The sequence below is a fragment of the Lissotriton vulgaris genome, chromosome 4_1, assembly GCF_964263255.1.
Source record: "Lissotriton vulgaris chromosome 4_1, aLisVul1.2, whole genome shotgun sequence".
Classification (NCBI taxonomy): domain Eukaryota; kingdom Metazoa; phylum Chordata; class Amphibia; order Caudata; family Salamandridae; genus Lissotriton; species Lissotriton vulgaris.
In genome coordinates, this window is record NC_141691.1 from 1,168,530,007 (window position 1) to 1,168,546,657 (window position 16,651).

General features: G+C 50.2%; 1 long non-coding RNA gene across 1 annotated transcript; it reads right to left on the minus strand.

Moving 5' to 3' along the window:
- Positions 1 to 9,868: 9,868 nt before the first annotated feature.
- Positions 9,869 to 10,851, minus strand: LOC147723009 (uncharacterized). The gene is made up of 3 exons (XR_015310056.1): positions 10,739 to 10,851; positions 10,266 to 10,650; positions 9,869 to 9,990 (listed from the first exon to the last, which is right to left on the minus strand). It is a non-coding gene; the product is annotated as an uncharacterized LOC147723009 (long non-coding RNA).
- Positions 10,852 to 16,651: the final 5,800 nt, after the last annotated feature.

The window sequence follows — 16,651 nt, forward strand, 5'->3', positions numbered from 1 at the left end:
TTTGGGTTCACCTCCCTTATAGGAGCTACCGCCACCGAATTGTATCCTGAGAACGGCTCCACATATCCCTATCAAAGGCGACCGTATAAAATCAAGAAAACTTTGGGTATGTTTAACAAAGGGCTTTTTTATTTAAAAAAAAGTCACTTATACGATGGAAGGTACTAGATAGTGAGAGACCCACTACATAACCAGTAAAATTAATAGAATAATCTGATATTTTTTGGTGCAGGGGTCCCATCCTTCCAACAGATGAACTTCTTATATCGTAAAGATCATCCATCCACCAGACAAGGCACCCAATAGAGTATGAGAACTACAAATAACGGTAATTATACGAAATTAGAGTAACATCAATGTATTGATGGAGGTGATGGAAAAACATTTCCGAATATACATAATAACTAACATAGACAAAACAATATACTTTTTTCAGACCGCAGATACTCCAACGGTCGAGTCCAAATATCCAGGAACCCATAAGGTCTTAACGCTAACCTTTATACAAGAAACCTCATTGTGAAAGGTCAGTTGAATTTGTGAGAATGAACGTTATGCAGGCACGGGTAAAATGTAATATTGACTGGTCATCAACTAGGTTATAACGGAGGGTAGTGCAAAATAGAAGGATTGAATGATATACGCACTTTATGTTGAACACTATAGACTATGTGTACACAGTAAGATATTCATGCAGCTAGTAGACTTGGATAGAAAAATAGGTAGTGAATCTACACAAAGGGGTGAGAAGATTCATTCATTTGGTTGTAAATTACAACAGGAAATGTTTATCCTATGTACTGAATTATTCCTTTTATAACATACAGGAAAGGACACATGAGGTTAACTCCAACCACTTCAAAACTGTCCTGAGGAAGGTGTGCCACTATCTAAAGGCAAAGACACCGAAACGCGTCGACGCTTTTTCTTGTGTACTAGAATTCAAGCCCAGGAAATCTCTGTTATTAGGCCTATGGGTGAAGTAGAGATGCGTTAGAATATATAACAAGGGCCTTTGAATCTCGAAATCAGTAACAACCATACATGTGTTTTTCTTTTGTTGGGGTTTGTTTCCAAGTCTAAATGTCATGTGCTTGATTTGAAATTTTAACTTAGATAGGATGTGTTGTATTTGTGCTTCGTTTGTTATATACAAGTTTAAACACTGATGAATTGCTTTTTTACTATTGTTTTTATCATACTGTTTTCCTAACGAGTTTCTTAATTTATTATGTAATGAATTGTGTTTTATTGACAAACGCAAATATCTTTTAATAAAAGTCTGTGAACGTTATGAACTAGTTTGTGACCAGTGATTATGAATGAGGTTCAGAATATCTAGAGTGAGTGTATGAATTCTCTTTTCCAGGGATTCTTCTTGACTTTTAGTATATGCAAATTAGTCTGTCCCTGGCCCAGTGCATCATGGGAACAGGGCAGACCAAACTACCAAGCCAATTCTTCACCAGAAAGGAGACAAGCTTCCGGGGACCAGTTTCTGGCATTTCAGCCGTCGTCGGCCCGACTTGCTTGAATCCTGATGGTGCAGTGAGCAAGGGACTCATGTCTGAGTATACCCTGCCACACCTATAGTGGCCAAAAACGATTCAGAAAAGGGGGTGGTGATGAACAGAGTTTCTGAATTAAGCAGACCACTCTTACCCAGTCCACCATAAGCGTGGAAGGGTATACTCAGATGTGAGTCCCTAGCTCATTGCACCATCAGGATTCAAGCAAGCCGGGCCGAAGACGGCTGAAATGCCAGAAACCGGTCCCCGGTAGCTTGTTTCCTTCCCAGTATAAGAATTGGCTTGGTAGTTTGGTCTGCCCTGTTCCCATGATGCACTGGGCCAGGGTCAGACTAATTGGCATATAGCCAAGTTCTGAGCTGGGATGGTGCAGTGAGCTGAAAAACGGTGATGGATCAAGCCCTGATCTTTGGACTGGGTAAGAGTGGTCTGCTTAATTCAGACATTCAGTTCATCACCACCCCCTTTTCTGAATCATTTTTGTCCACCATAAGCGTGGAAGGGTATACTCAGATGTGAGTCCCTAGCTCATTGCACCATCAGGATTCAAGCAAGCCGGGCCGAAAACGGCTGAAATGCCAGAAACCGGTCCCCGGTAGCTTGTTTCCTTCCCAGTATAAGAATTGGCTTGGTAGTTTGGTCTGCCCTGTTCCCATGATGCACTGGGCCAGGGTCAGACTAATTTGCATATAGCCAAGTTCTGAGCTTGGATGGTGCAGTGAGCTGAAAAACGGTGATGTATCAAGCCCTGATCTTTGGACTGGGCAAGGGTGGTCTGCTTAATTCAGACATTCAGTTCATCACCACCCCCTTTTCTGAATCATTTTTGTCCACCATAGGCGTGGAAGGGTATACTCAGATGTGAGTCCCTAGCTCATTGCACCATCAGGATTCAAGCAAGCCGGGCCGAAGACGGCTGAAATGCCAGAAACCGGTCCCCGGTAGCTTGTTTCCTTCCCAGTATAAGAATTGGCTTGGTAGTTTGGTCTGCCCTGTTCCCATGATGCACTGGGCCAGGGTCAGACTAATTTGCATATAGCCAAGTTCTGAGCTGGGATGGTGCAGTGAGCTGAAAAACGGTGATGGATCAAGCCCTGATCTTTGGACTGGGTAAGAGTGGTCTGCTTAATTCAGACATTCAGTTCATCACCACCCCCTTTTCTGAATCGTTTACATAAAAGAGACCCCACAGAAGGACTCAGTCCATGCACCACTGATTACCCCTGGGCAAAAGGCCCCAACAACAGCCCAAAAATCGAAATACACACAAAAATCACCACAATCCAATGCCATCCATGACCTCCATGATGTTTACATTAAAGAGACCCCACAGAAAGACTCAGTCCATGCACCACTGAGTACCCCTGGGCAAAAGGCCCCAACAACAGCCCAAAAATCGAAAATTCAAAAATTGTAGTTGCAGCAACTGTAAAGCCCCAAACAAACTAACTTGTGAAATTTCTAATCCAAAAGTGATCGTACGAAATTCAAAAAGGCCTCAAATCCAAATATCCAGCAGCATCCACAAAAAGTAATCCTTCCAGGTCAAGATCCAAATCAAAGTGACCAGCACATGAAGAAAGCACTGGGAGGAGCCTGCTGGACAGGAACAGGAAGTTGGAGACTGTGGGGCACTTCCTTCCTCCCCCCCCCCAAATGGACTCCTTGCAAACAAAAGTGCAGGCAAATGTCAACCTGAGTAGTTATTCTGATAAAAATCATCATTTTCAGAAGGTTTATGCTGCTTGCTGGTGGATTTCTTGTGCAGAATTGCAAATTTTGCAATTTCGCGAGTGCGAGATTGTTACTGCCCGCCGCATCTACGTTTTGGCAATTGCGAACTCCAGGGATGCGTGATCACGGCGTACTGGCGTTGACAAACTCGCTGTGCAAGGTAGCAACCCGCGATGACGTAATCGCGGTCACCAAACTCCCGCGGGATCTCGCTGCAAGATCCAAAATGGCGCAGCACACGCATAACATGGAGAAAAACAAGTCTGCAAACGCTGAATGACGGCGAGTGAACGCCGTGCGCCGCAATATTGTATCACCAAGCAAAAAAAATCCGCTGCATGCGAATTTACGAATTTTCGGCAAATTCGCGAGAGTTCGCGGATTGCGAATTTGCCGAAAATCCGTAAATTCCGCGAGCGGAACGGATTTTACGCCCATGCTTACATCAAACATTATTAGCTACTTTTAATATGAAATGAAATGAAATGTGAAATGTGCTGGACTTGTAAAGCGCACAGCTGCCCGTAAGCGTCCCGGCGCTTGCTTAGGGAACCCGTCCTGGTATTCCCCTGTGAGAAACCACGGCAGGGTGTCCACAAGGTGAAAGCCAGGCATCCCGCCGCGAGGGGCCGTAGTGGAGATTAAGCAAGCTATTGCCCAGAGTCGCAGAGTGTGACCCCGTGAGTTGAGTAGGCACCAGAGCGAGAATTGTCGAGTCCGTGGAATTTTGAGCCCGAGACCCGCCGAGGCGGGGAATCGAACCCTGGTCCACGGTCGATCTCAGCTTCCGGGTCTGCCGCCTCTAACCACTGAGCCACGCTTCTCCACTACTATTATTCAACCCTATTTGATTTTTGTTCCCGGCAATTATGACAGATTTCTCTTAACTCGCTTTAGGCTGGTGATCTTCCACATATTAGTTAGTTTTCCAGTTATTAATGACTGGTTGCAAGACCTCCAACCTTGTCCCTGTGATAATGTGTCTCCCCAAACCACCATTCATGTTATTTTCTTTTGTAAATTCTATGCTACTGTTAGGCGCGGGATATTGGTGCCTTTTTTTAAACAGACGGGATTGCGTCAATGTCGCCCAGCCTTGTTATGTTTACAATATTTGGATAATGAAAGAGGCGTTCTAATAAATACAGCTTTCCTGAAAAAAGTGGTATACTGGAGGAAAAGCATGGTTATGTAGTTGTACTTCTTGTATAGTGATGACGATTTGAGCTGAAACCAGTCAATAATGAAATGTTGAATATGTTTTTCTTTTTTTAATATGTTTCTTTTTATACTATTGTGATTTTATAATATGTAATGAAATTTGGTAATTTTTACTGTATGCTTTTATGATTGCTATTTAACAATCGAATAAAGCTATTTTTGACTTGACAATGTTGCCTTTGAAAACCAAACCAAGAACTTCCAGATAGTGGGGGAGGCCTGGCCCACTCTCCTGCTCCACCTTTGGTGGGAGGAAAGACAGAAAAATTAGTTAGTTTAGGAGGTTGGTGCCCACTAAGCCTATATCACCCCTAGGGTGAGGTAGGCAAGGTGAACCCCTCACCTGAAATTCCACCAGCTTGGGGTGGTTGGAAATCCTCCTATCAGGGCTAGGGTAGTGCTTCTTCACCCAGGAAATGGTCACTAGAGGGTGTAGACACCCTACAGTTTAGTAGCCCATTGGATACTACCTGTCTCCACTTGTAATGCCTCAAACCTGAGTGTTTAGGTGGCACCACAAGACCTGATCATCAGATTTGACAGACAAGAGAAGACCAGGACAAAGAAGACCCTCTGCTTGTGAACTGAAGCTCTGCTACAGAAGCAAATAGTGGCACACCCTGCCTGCTGCTCCTATGAATCGACAATCACTTCTGCTGTGTCATTCCGCAACCTGAAAGGACTCCAAGACCCACAGAGCACCTCCACCCTTCAAGAAATCACCACGAAGCTCCCTAGGATTGAAGGTATCATTCCCCTGCTCTCCTCAGGCACCAATCCTGTGAAGTCCGGTTTGTTGACTGCCTGTTACCTGACAACCTCGATGCTGCACCAAAGCAAGAAAGAGTATAACCGCTCTGGAGAGTCATATTTGTCTCCCACCATGTTTGCAGGTACCAGTATCTATCAGAACCACAGCGTACCACTACCCGTGAAGCCAGACCCACATTGGCAAACACCAAGAAGAGTCCACACCGGACACTGTAAGCCCCAGATGCAAGCACCCAATGAGGAATGTCGAGACACCTGAGACACACTTCCTTAGGGGCTCAGCTGTCTGAGATCACCACTCCAGTTGTCTGCCCCTGACTGTGAAGACTGCAAAGCATCACAATGTCCGACTAATCTGTTCACTCTGCACCCGGCCCCATTGGCCCCTGCAACAACCAACCAGCCTTACTCCTGTGGTCCCCAGGCCCTTGGAACCTTCTCTCTTTGAGAAGACCCACTGGACTTTCCTGTAAGTCCCTCTGTTAAGTGCTTTTTCAAGTGATCCCCTTCATCTTTGCGCACAAACTTCCAAGTCCTCGGCACCTCTGCTTCCGGCTGATCATGGATGCTTCCCAACTTCTCCTGTTGAAACATTGGACCTTGTCCCAACATCAACCTAAAACAAGAAGGTGAACTTTATAAAAGCATTGTCTGACGTTCTATGCATTGTTTTAAATTTTGGCATTGTTTTCCCATGAAGTGCAATTGCGCACAAAATTATATAAAATTATATAAAATGCAACATTATTTTTACAAATTGCTCTCAGATTTAATCTTGAGTGTGTGTCTTATTTATTGCCTCTGTAAGTCAAACAACTGCTTAACACTAGCCTCTGATAATCCTAACTACTCACCCCAAAAGTAGTTAGCATTATCAACTCTTACCTCTATCTGCCTTTTTGGGATTTCTCACAATCTCTACATAGTGTACTTCATTTTAGTACACTTTACAGAGAGCCAGTTTCATACAGCCACTTACACTAGTACTCACTAACTCATGCAACATCTCACTCACTCATAGAGCCACTCATACTTGCACTCACTCAGCCATAGAGCTACTCATATACCCATTTACTCACTCATGTAGCCACTAACACCAATTAATTTACCCACACTACAACTGACAAAGACATAGGGCCCCATTAGGATAGCGGGCGGAAAACCACCCCGCCCGCCATGGATGCGGGAAACAACCGCCCGCCATGGAGGCGGTGCAACCGGCAGACAAATTAGGATCGACCGCCACTAGAGACCGACCGCGGCGGTAGCGGTGAAAATGAAACCGCCCGACGTGTGCGGTGATGACAAAACTCCGACCGCGGCGGTCGGAAAAGCAGCTGGAAATACAACACCGCCCACAGGGAAAGCGGAGACACCGCACAGGAAATTACGATATCCCCGAGGGTGGCGCGGGCGGACCGGCAGGCACCGACCGCCGCGGTCGAAGGCAGGATTGCATGGGAGAAATGAGGGACAAGCACCAGCAAAGTCACCGCAGCGGACGAACACGAAATCCATCGCGGTCGATGTCAAAGCACCGCAGCGATGCAAAATACTGCATAAACAAAGTAGCCCAGCCACAAATACATACAACACACACACACAGATACAGAAATGGCAAAGAAATACACAATACTACATAACCACACCCACTACACACCTGACAACCACTATCCAATTGGACACACCCACACAGCTGAGTACAAATACACACCCTCCACTCACCACAATCCTTTGCATCTTCCCAGAACAGAAGGCCACACACCACATCTGAGAGAGGCAAAATCGCACACAACACCCACCACCACCATCAACACCACCATCACACCATCACAATCAAACCCCCAGCACAGAACACACCTCATCACCACACCCTTGCACCCACACACCCCTGCACCCACAAACACCTCAACACCCCCACACCATGACCTCACAAAAAATGCCCAAATTCACAGAGAGTGAGTTGACAGTCATGGTCAACGAGATTGTGAGAGTAGAACCACAACTATTTGGGAACCTAGTCCAACAGACACCATTAGCCACCAGGACACAAATGTGGGAAAGGATTGTCCAAAGGGTGAATGCAGTTGGGGCCACCCCAAGATCCAAGAAGGAGATCATGAAGCGGTGGCATGATCTCAAGAGGGTTGTCAAGGAGAAGAGGAGCAAGAACTGGACTCTGGCAAACTTGACTGGCAGTGGCCCTCCCGTCCCACTGAAGACATTCACACCATGGGAGGAGAAGGTGCTTGCTATCCTGCTACCTGAGAGTTACACAGGAGTAGCCGGGGGAGCGGAGGCTGGTAAGTACAGACAACCACATTGACTTTTACCTCCTTGCAATACCCAACCACCAATACACTGTCCATCCCTAAACAAGATGTAGCCAGCCATTCTGCTGAGGAGGCCTGTATGGGGCCGGAATGTCAGTACAACAACTCCCACCATAGCCCCTGTCCCACAGCCCAGCATCATGGAGGCCTGCCCCACCCAGGAGAAAGTGTCAGCCATTGCACAGTTTAACAAACAAACTTACAGGTAGGTAGCCATCTGCACTTGGAGGGTGTTTGTGGGGGTGAGGCCTGTACCACTACTCCCAGCATGCCCCCTGTCCCACAGCCCAGCAGCATGGAGGCCTGCCCCACCCAGGAGAAAGTGTCAGCCATTGCACTGTGTAACAAACAAACTTACAGGTAGGTAGCCATCTGCACTTGGAGGGTGTTTGTGGGGGTGAGGCCTGTACCACTACTCCCAGCATGCCCCCTGTCCCACAGCCCAGCATCATGGAGGCCTGCCCCACCCAGGAGAAAGTGTCAGCCATTGCACTGTTTAACAAACAAACTTACAGGTTGGTAGCCATCTGCACTTGGAGGGTGTTTGTGGGTGCAAGGGAGGGAGGGAGGCCTGTCTCACTACTCCCAGCATGCCCCCTTGTCCCACAGCCCAGCAGCATGGAGGCCTGCCCCACCCAGGAGAAAGTGTCAGCCATTGCACTGTTTAACAAACAAACTTACAGGTTGGTAGCCATCTGCACTTGGAGGGTGTTTGTGGGTGCGAGGGAGGGAGGGAGGCCTGTCTCACTACTCCCAGCATGCCCCCTTGTCCCACAGCCCAGCAGCATGGAGGCCTGCCCCACCCAGGAGAAAGTGTCAGCCATTGCACTGTGTAACAAACAAACTTACAGGTAGGTAGCCATCTGCACTTGGAGGGTGTTTGTGGGGGTGAGGCCTGTACCACTACTCCCAGCATGCCCCCTGTCCCACAGCCCAGCAGCATGGAGGCTACCCCCACCCAGGAGCAAGTGTCAGCCATTATACCCTGCACGCTCACCTTACAGGTATGTAACTACCGTTTATCTTCATGAAGTGTGTGTGTATTAATCTATTTACTATTGTACAAAATGCATAGACAATCAACCTTTAGGACACCATGATCTAACTATCCACTATGTAATGTAACACGATGTTGCCATGATTTGTACAACTGATGACAGCACAATGCACTAGTGTACAGACAGCTGATGATACACAGATGACACAAACACTGACCACTCCCCATATACTCCACAGGTGATGAAGAACTCACTGCTGGGGACAACACCAACGACCCGCAGAGCCAGTCTCCACCTCCGGCACATGGACTCACAGATGCAGACTCCCAGGACAGTATGGACGATGAGCTCCAGGCCGGCACATCCGGTGTTCCACACACCCAGAGGTCCCAGGCCCCCATCCTCCCCACCACCACCTCTGCTGCAACGACAACGCAGCAGACCCCTGCTGTCACAGCCTCTGCCTCCACCGCAACCACCACCGCAGCCACTGCCACCAACACCACCACGACCACCAGTACCACCTGCAGCACCCTCCCTGTCCCTAGGGATGACCAGCCCACACCAACAACTGTGGAGGGCAGGGAGCCAGTGCGTGGCGCACCAGTGGCGAGGGAAGAGGTTCGTGGCAGCAGAGCAGGTGGGAGGGCCAGGGCCAACACCAGACCTCGGGCGGAGTGGACACCATCCCTGGACCACTTCACCAGAGTTGTGGATGCCTATCAAGAGGTCCAGGGACAAAGTGGCCGGTCGGACGAATTTTTCAGGGAGCTCATCCTGCTGATGAGGTCCATCAATAACCACATGGGACAGATGGTGGACCTCATGGGCCAGCAAGTGGCGTTGCAGAGGGACAGGCCTGTGTCCCAACCATCACCGCCATCCCCTCCTGTTGTGCAGCAGGATGACAGTCCACCATCCTCCCCTGCGCCAACAGAGAGGGGCGAGTCCTCTGACGCCGCTGGCCATTCAGCAGGCCCCCCTCCGCCAAAAAGATCTAGGGGGCGTCCAAAGAAGAGCCTGGGAGTCTCTGGAAGCCAAGCACCTGCCACACGCCAGTCACGGAGCCAGCCTTGAAGACAACCCTCTCCCCAACTGCATTGACTCTTTTGGACTATCTTTCCCCACATTGCCTTGGCAATGGCACCTGTCTGTTGGACTGGGTCACCACATTCATTTGGTGTCTACTCTTGCATCTCAGCGACCATGACTGTCAACTCACTGCTCATTCCCCACCTTCCTGTAAATATTCACGCACAATTCACATGTCCACCCCGTAAATAAAATACCTTACAATCCAGATTTTGTGTAGTGAATTCTTTAGTGCATAATTTACAATGATGATTATGTCCATGATATGTAAACATGATGTACAGTATGCAGGGCAGGAACACGCTGGAGAACCTAGGGAGACACAACAGAACTACAGTCACTGGTCTCATCGTGGCAACACACACAGATCACTGATCCACAAATATCCTAATTATCACAGGCACCCTACACAGTGTCTATCTGAAATGCTGTAATGCCGTCCATAATACATCTCCGGACGTAACGTCCATTCCAACAATCCCATACATAGGTGACAGAACATGTGGCTATTGGGAACATCTGCGCATAACCATTCATAACATAAGCTAAGACACTAGACTATGTAGACGTTGTAACTCGTCACACACCTTCAAGTGAAGTAGCGTTGGATTAGCTGCTGCCGTTGGTCAACTCCTTCCTCCTCTCCACTCTCCTCATCACTGGATTCAGGTCCCTGAGCAGGTTGTGGCCTTGGTTCCTCACCGTCATCCAGGAGCAGGGGGACCCCCTTGTGGATGGCCAGGTTGTGTAGCATACAGCATGCCACAACGATCTTGCACACCTTCCCAGGCGAGTATGCAAGTGCGCCTCCAGTCCTGTCAAGGCACCGGAACCTTGCCTTCAGCAGCCCAAAAGTACGTTCAATTACCCGTCGTGTCCTGCCATGGGCCTCATTGTAGCGGATCTCTGCAGGTGTCTGGGGATTACGGAGTGGGCTCAACAGCCATGGCCTACTGGGATAAGCCGAGTCCCCTGTGGAAAAAAAAATACACATTGCAATGTTGTACGGCCACAGTAAAGGCAGTGACACACAGCACGCGATAGCAGTTGTGTAACTCACCCACAATCCAGGCACGTTCGGGATGCAGATTCTCCATCATCCGTGGCACCATGCTGTTCCTCATGATGAAAGAGTCATGTGCCGAACCGGGATACTTAGCACACACATGTGAAATTGTCATGTCTGCAAGGCACACCACCTGCACATTCATGGAGTGGTAGTGTTTCCGGTTTCGAAAAATGTGCTCCGTCGCCTGCGGTGCCACCAGAGCCACATGGGTGCAATCTATCGCACCGACTACATGTGGGATGTGCCCAAGTGGATAGAAGTCCCCCTTAACGGCAGCCAATTCACGTCCCCGGGGGAAATGGATGTAGCGATTCCGATAGATCATCATGGCCTCGAGTACATCCCTCAGCACCATGCTGAACATGGGCTGCGACATTCCCCCAGCGTTAGCCACGGTCTCCTGGAAGGAACCAGTCGCAAAGAAGTGTAGTGCTGCCATTACCTTGTGGGCGGGTGTGAATGCCGTAGGATAGTGACGGCGAGGCTGCAGGTGGGGCTCCAATAGATCACACAAGATCTTCAATGTCGGTCTGTCCAACCGGAATTTCCTGATGATTGCCTCATTCTCCATGTCCTCAAGCACAATCACCTGACGTAGGAGATCTGGCCTCCTCCTAGTTTAGGATTAAAAACAATAGGTCAATGACAAGCATCATGAGATGGCCATAGCACAAAACATCAATGATGTAATGGGTAAAAAACAATGGCCAGAAAGCTGCATGGCACATCTGGTTACATGGCTGCCCAATAGCTACACACAGAGGGCAGGCCTCTCCAGTGACAATACCCAAGTGACAATAATGTGGATACAATGATTAAACGAGTGACATGCGCAGACATGGAGCTACAAGAGCCACAAATCTAATGTGACTTAACATGTCTGTCATACCCATCTGCCGTACCTGCCAGACCTCAATGCATCATGTACATTGTGGAAGCATTCATCAACACAATGATCACAATAGCAGGGACACTTCTGGTTGTGTGCATGATCAGTTCTGAATGCACAAGTCAGGTACGATACAATGCAGTGCCACCAGCCTGGTCAAGGTCTGCACTGACCAACAACACATTAAACCTCACTACATCTATGTAGAGCACCTGACGTCTGTCAATTATCAGCACCCATCAAAAGCCTTACTAAAATGGCACAAACACATGCTAAAGTGGCTCAGACTGAACGTGCGTCCTCCTGTGGATGCAATGGCTCTGTGGCATCGTGTGTACAATGATGTGCCCTACACCATGTAGCTGCATGGCACTTATACATTGTCCATGATTGACATACACAGCAATGTGTACGAAAATGCCAGAACCTAGCGCCAGTCCCTGGCGGTGTGACCCCAGCACCACCATCTACCCAGCCAAGGTAGCCATTGGCACATGGACTGGTGTCCATGCCGCTGGCTAGGCTCCGCCGCATCAGTCGCGGTACCTACCGCCGGTCCCCGGCGGTGTGACCCCAGCACCACCATCTACCCAGCCAAGGTACCCATTGGCACATGGACTGGTGTCCATGCCGCTGGCTAGGCTCCGCCGCATCAGTCGCGGTACCTACCGCCGGTCCCCGGCGGAGCGTCACCGCCATGGTGCATTGCATACAGCCAATGGCATGGGTGTTCAATGTGGCATGATGCAGATTTGAATAATGCGGAAGCGGCGCGCCGCCGCCGCGGAGCCGGTCATTGGATGCTTTTGAATGATGCACCATCGCGGTAGCGCACCCCGGACACCCGCGGTGCGTCACCGCCATGGTGCATTGCATACAGCCAATGGCATGGGTGTTCAATGTGGCATGATGCAGATTTGAATAATGCGGAAGCGGCGCGCCGCCGCCGCGGAGCCGGTCATTGGATGCTTTTGAATGATGCACCATCGCGGTAGCGCACCCCGGACACCCGCGGTGCGTCACCGCCATGGTGCATTGCATACAGCCAATGGCATGGGTGTTCAATGTGGCATGATGCAGATTTGAATAATGCGGAAGCGGCGCGCCGCCGCCGCGGAGCCGGTCATTGGATGCTTATGAATAAGGCTGACCCAGACAACCAATTGTAGCACCTTATCAGCTTCCTAACGACCCCATGGGCCTATAAATCTGTGGGAGTGAGCCACACATTCCCACTGCTCACAGAGCCTGCTGCCTGAGACCCTCTCCTGCTGCTGCCTGGGACCCTCTCCTGCTGCTGCCTGGGACCCTCTCCTGCTGCTGCCTGGGACCCTCTCCTGCTGCTGCCTGGGACCCTCTCCTGCTGCTCACAGAGCCTGCTGCCTGGGACACCTCACAACTCACTTCCGCCACAGGTCTGCCATATCCACAGGGATGTCAAGAACAGATAAGATCCGTGCCAGTCCATTCACGAGTGAGGAGCTGGATGTCCTTGTGAACGAGGTGCTGGCACAGTACCCACGGCTGTTTGGTGGCCCCAATGTCGTGGTAAGTCACCATGTAGGGAGCAGTAGGGCAGGGTGGTGTCAGACGTGTATTCATGATGCAGCTGTATGTTATTTTGGATGTGTGGTGCTGACAAACACTGACAGACAAGATGTTTGCAGGTGGTGGGAGTGTGTGTTTTGCATTATGACTCTGTCCTAGGCCAATACTTGTATGTGTGAGTGGGATGTGCTACTTTTTGGGGCAGACATGACCAACGGTTGTTTGCCTTGTAGCTGGTTGGACAGTGTCCGCTTGTGATGTAATTTCAGGGTGCCCCTGTAGTCATAGTCAGTGTGCCCCACAGAGTAGGTTCAGTGGCTGCCCTTCCAAGGTTTGTCCATCAGCCAACTTACATGCTACAGTTGCTGCACACTGATTAGTGGATATGCCACATCAATGCCCTGTACAATTTATGATTTACACAGTGCTGTCGATGCATTTGTGTTGAATCATCATTCTTCAGTGTGATAATCATGGAGACTACGAAGCTCAATGTGTGCATGCATTCACTAATGTTTATGCCATGCAGAGTGGCCTTGTGAGGGTACCCCCAGTTCTGGAGGGAGGGGGGTCACTGTGCGTCCAGATTCAGTGTCTGGCTGCTGTACTGATAGATGCTGACATATGACAATGTGTAAATGTTCATTAGTCCTTCTTTACTCTCATACCTGCAGCTCAAAGTACACCAACGTAAGGCTGTCTGGAGGGCCATAGCAGCAAAGGTGCGAGCCCTGGGGGTATCAAACAGACGACACACACACTGTCACAAGAGGTGGGACGACATCAGCCGGCTGGCTAAGCAAGTGGCAGAGATGAAGTTGGGGATGGTACCACGCACAGGGCGTGTGGCACGCCGCACCATGACTCCGCTGATGGCACGCATACTGGCAGTGACCTATCCAGACCTGGATGCACGTCTGAAGGGGCTTCAGCAGCAAGACAGCGATGGTGAGTATCCGGGGAGGGAGAGTTTGTCTGGGAGTGGATGCATGTGTAGAGTGCCTGTGTCTGCGGTGACACATGTGATGTGCGTGTGCTGCCATGCTGTGATATGTGATGTGAGTGGCAACTGTGATGTGTGTCTGTATGAGGCATTGGCCCACCATGGCCTTACTCTGCAGCTCCTGGCTGCAGTTTTCAGTCCTTGACATATATTTTGTTGTCCACATGGTCACTCTTCTTTGTGATGGTGGGTGTAGTCCCTATTATGCTGTACAGCTGTGTCCACTTAATGAGTGTTACACCATGTCAGTCTACTTTGCATGCACCTGCATGGTAGTGGCCCACACATCTGACAACAATGTGAACCCACATTGGCACATGGTGATTGTAATGGCCTATTTGACAATGTGGCATGTGTAGACAAAACAGGTGTGTGTATTCCCCTCTGGATCCCTTTAGGCTCTGGAAGTGGTGATGTTAGTTGTGGCTACATCATGTCCGTGGGGCAGGTCCATGTGGGCTAGGGGAACACCATCCATGGGCAGGGTGTAGTGCTGTGTGTCATCGACATTGGTCCACTCCTGCCTGTTTGTCCGCATGACAGGCTCAGTTGTGGTGTAACTGGTGTGTAGCAGCACAATGATTTGAGGGTGTGGTGGTTACCATGTAGCTCTAGGCCTCTCATGTGCTGCATTGCTCTGATATCGTGTGACCAGACTATGACACTTATACAACCATGTTTCTGTCACTAATGCAGATTCGGAAGACACCACAGCGGAACATGATCCTGAAAGTGGTGGGGAGACCAGCACGACAGCGGCAGCAGAGCAGGGTGAGACGGAGCAAAGTGACACTGACCACACCAGCGCTACTGAGGGTGACAGGAGTATGCATGAGGAATCTGTGGCTGAGACACAGAGTACCACTTCATCTGATGGCAGGGGGGATGAGTCCCTGTTAGCAGCCACAGGGGATGGGGACTCTGCTGCTGCATCTGACTACCAACGGCCACTGCCCACCCTCCCATCCACTTCCTCTGGGGCTGGCCGTATCCGTGTCACTAAGATGGGACATGTGACATTCACACATGGCACCGCAGCACCTGCACCTGTCCCCCCTGCTGCCCTCAGTGCAGAGTGCGTAGAGCTCCTGCGGCAACTTTGCGTGGGCCAGACCGCCCTGCTGAATGCCTTCAGTGCCCACGATTACAAAATAGGGCAGGTTCTGGCATTCATGGAGGGCATACACTCTGACGTGGGTGGCCTACATCGTACACTCCTGTCATTGTCAGGTACAGTGACGTCAGCCCTCCAACATGCCCCCTTTGCAGCTCAGGTGCCTGTGACGTCCACCCAGTCAGTGGCCACATCAGATGACAGTGAGCACTTGGGACATACATCAAGTAAACGTTACAACACTAGGAGCACAGCTCAGACCCAAAGCAAACAATCCCGTCCACAGACTCCATCCCCAAAGAAGGGCAGGGACCCCCCAATATGCACAGACAAGGTGAAGTCACAGAAGAGCAAGGCCAGAAGAACATTGTGTCAGACATCAGGCTCACATGCTGCTGAGCCATCACCAGATATTGACTCTGCTATGCCCACAGAGGATGTGTGGGATGTCATGACTACACCTGGGGTGAACACAGGGACACACCCACCTACCACATCAACCCCAGAACAAAGTACATCGAGGCAGGTGGAGGGAAGCCCTGTTGTGACCAGCCCAGTCATTGTGGCAAAGAAGGGCAGTGTAGTGGCCATCCCTGGCAAGAAGGGACAGGAGGGCAGTGTAGTGGCCATCCCTGGCAAGAAGGGACAGGAGGGCAGTGTAGTGGCCATCCCTGGGGTAAGTGGGAAGGTGGTCACTGTGGGGGGTACACCTTCCAGAGAGGCTAAAGTGGTCCGGAGGCGTAGCCAGCACAAGCGTACTGCAGGATCAAGCACTTCTCCAGAGGGAGTGGCAGTGTCTGCCCCTGAAGTGGAACAGTTGGGGGGTGTGCAGGTGGTGTCAACGCCACTTCCCATCAACCCCATGACAGGGAAGCAAATTCATATTCCAAAGAAGTGGAAGGGCACCCCTCCAACCTCTCCCACCCACACTGTGTCAAGGGCGTGCATGACTCCACCTCCACGTGCCACGGTGCCACCTGGTCCGCACAGCCCTCCACCTTGCAGGCCCTCTGTTATAGCCACACCACATGTCCCTCTGTCACACCAGTCAAGTCGACCTGCAGTCCCTGACACACAGCCAGGTTCCACTCCACATGACAGCCAGGAGTGAGTTGTCAACACCCTCAGACGCCTGTGCCACACATAGATGTGCTACAGTTCACCATTGTTAGCGATGTGGGTGTGTTCCTGGGCCTGTTGCTCTGATGTGCTGTACCCTGCCCTGCCAAGGACACTGGGCCTGTTGCTCTGATGTGCTCTCCCCTGCCAGGGGCTCTGGGCCTGTTGCTCTGATGTGCTGTACCCTGCCCTGCCAAGGACACTGGGCCTGTTGCTCTGATGTGCTCTCCC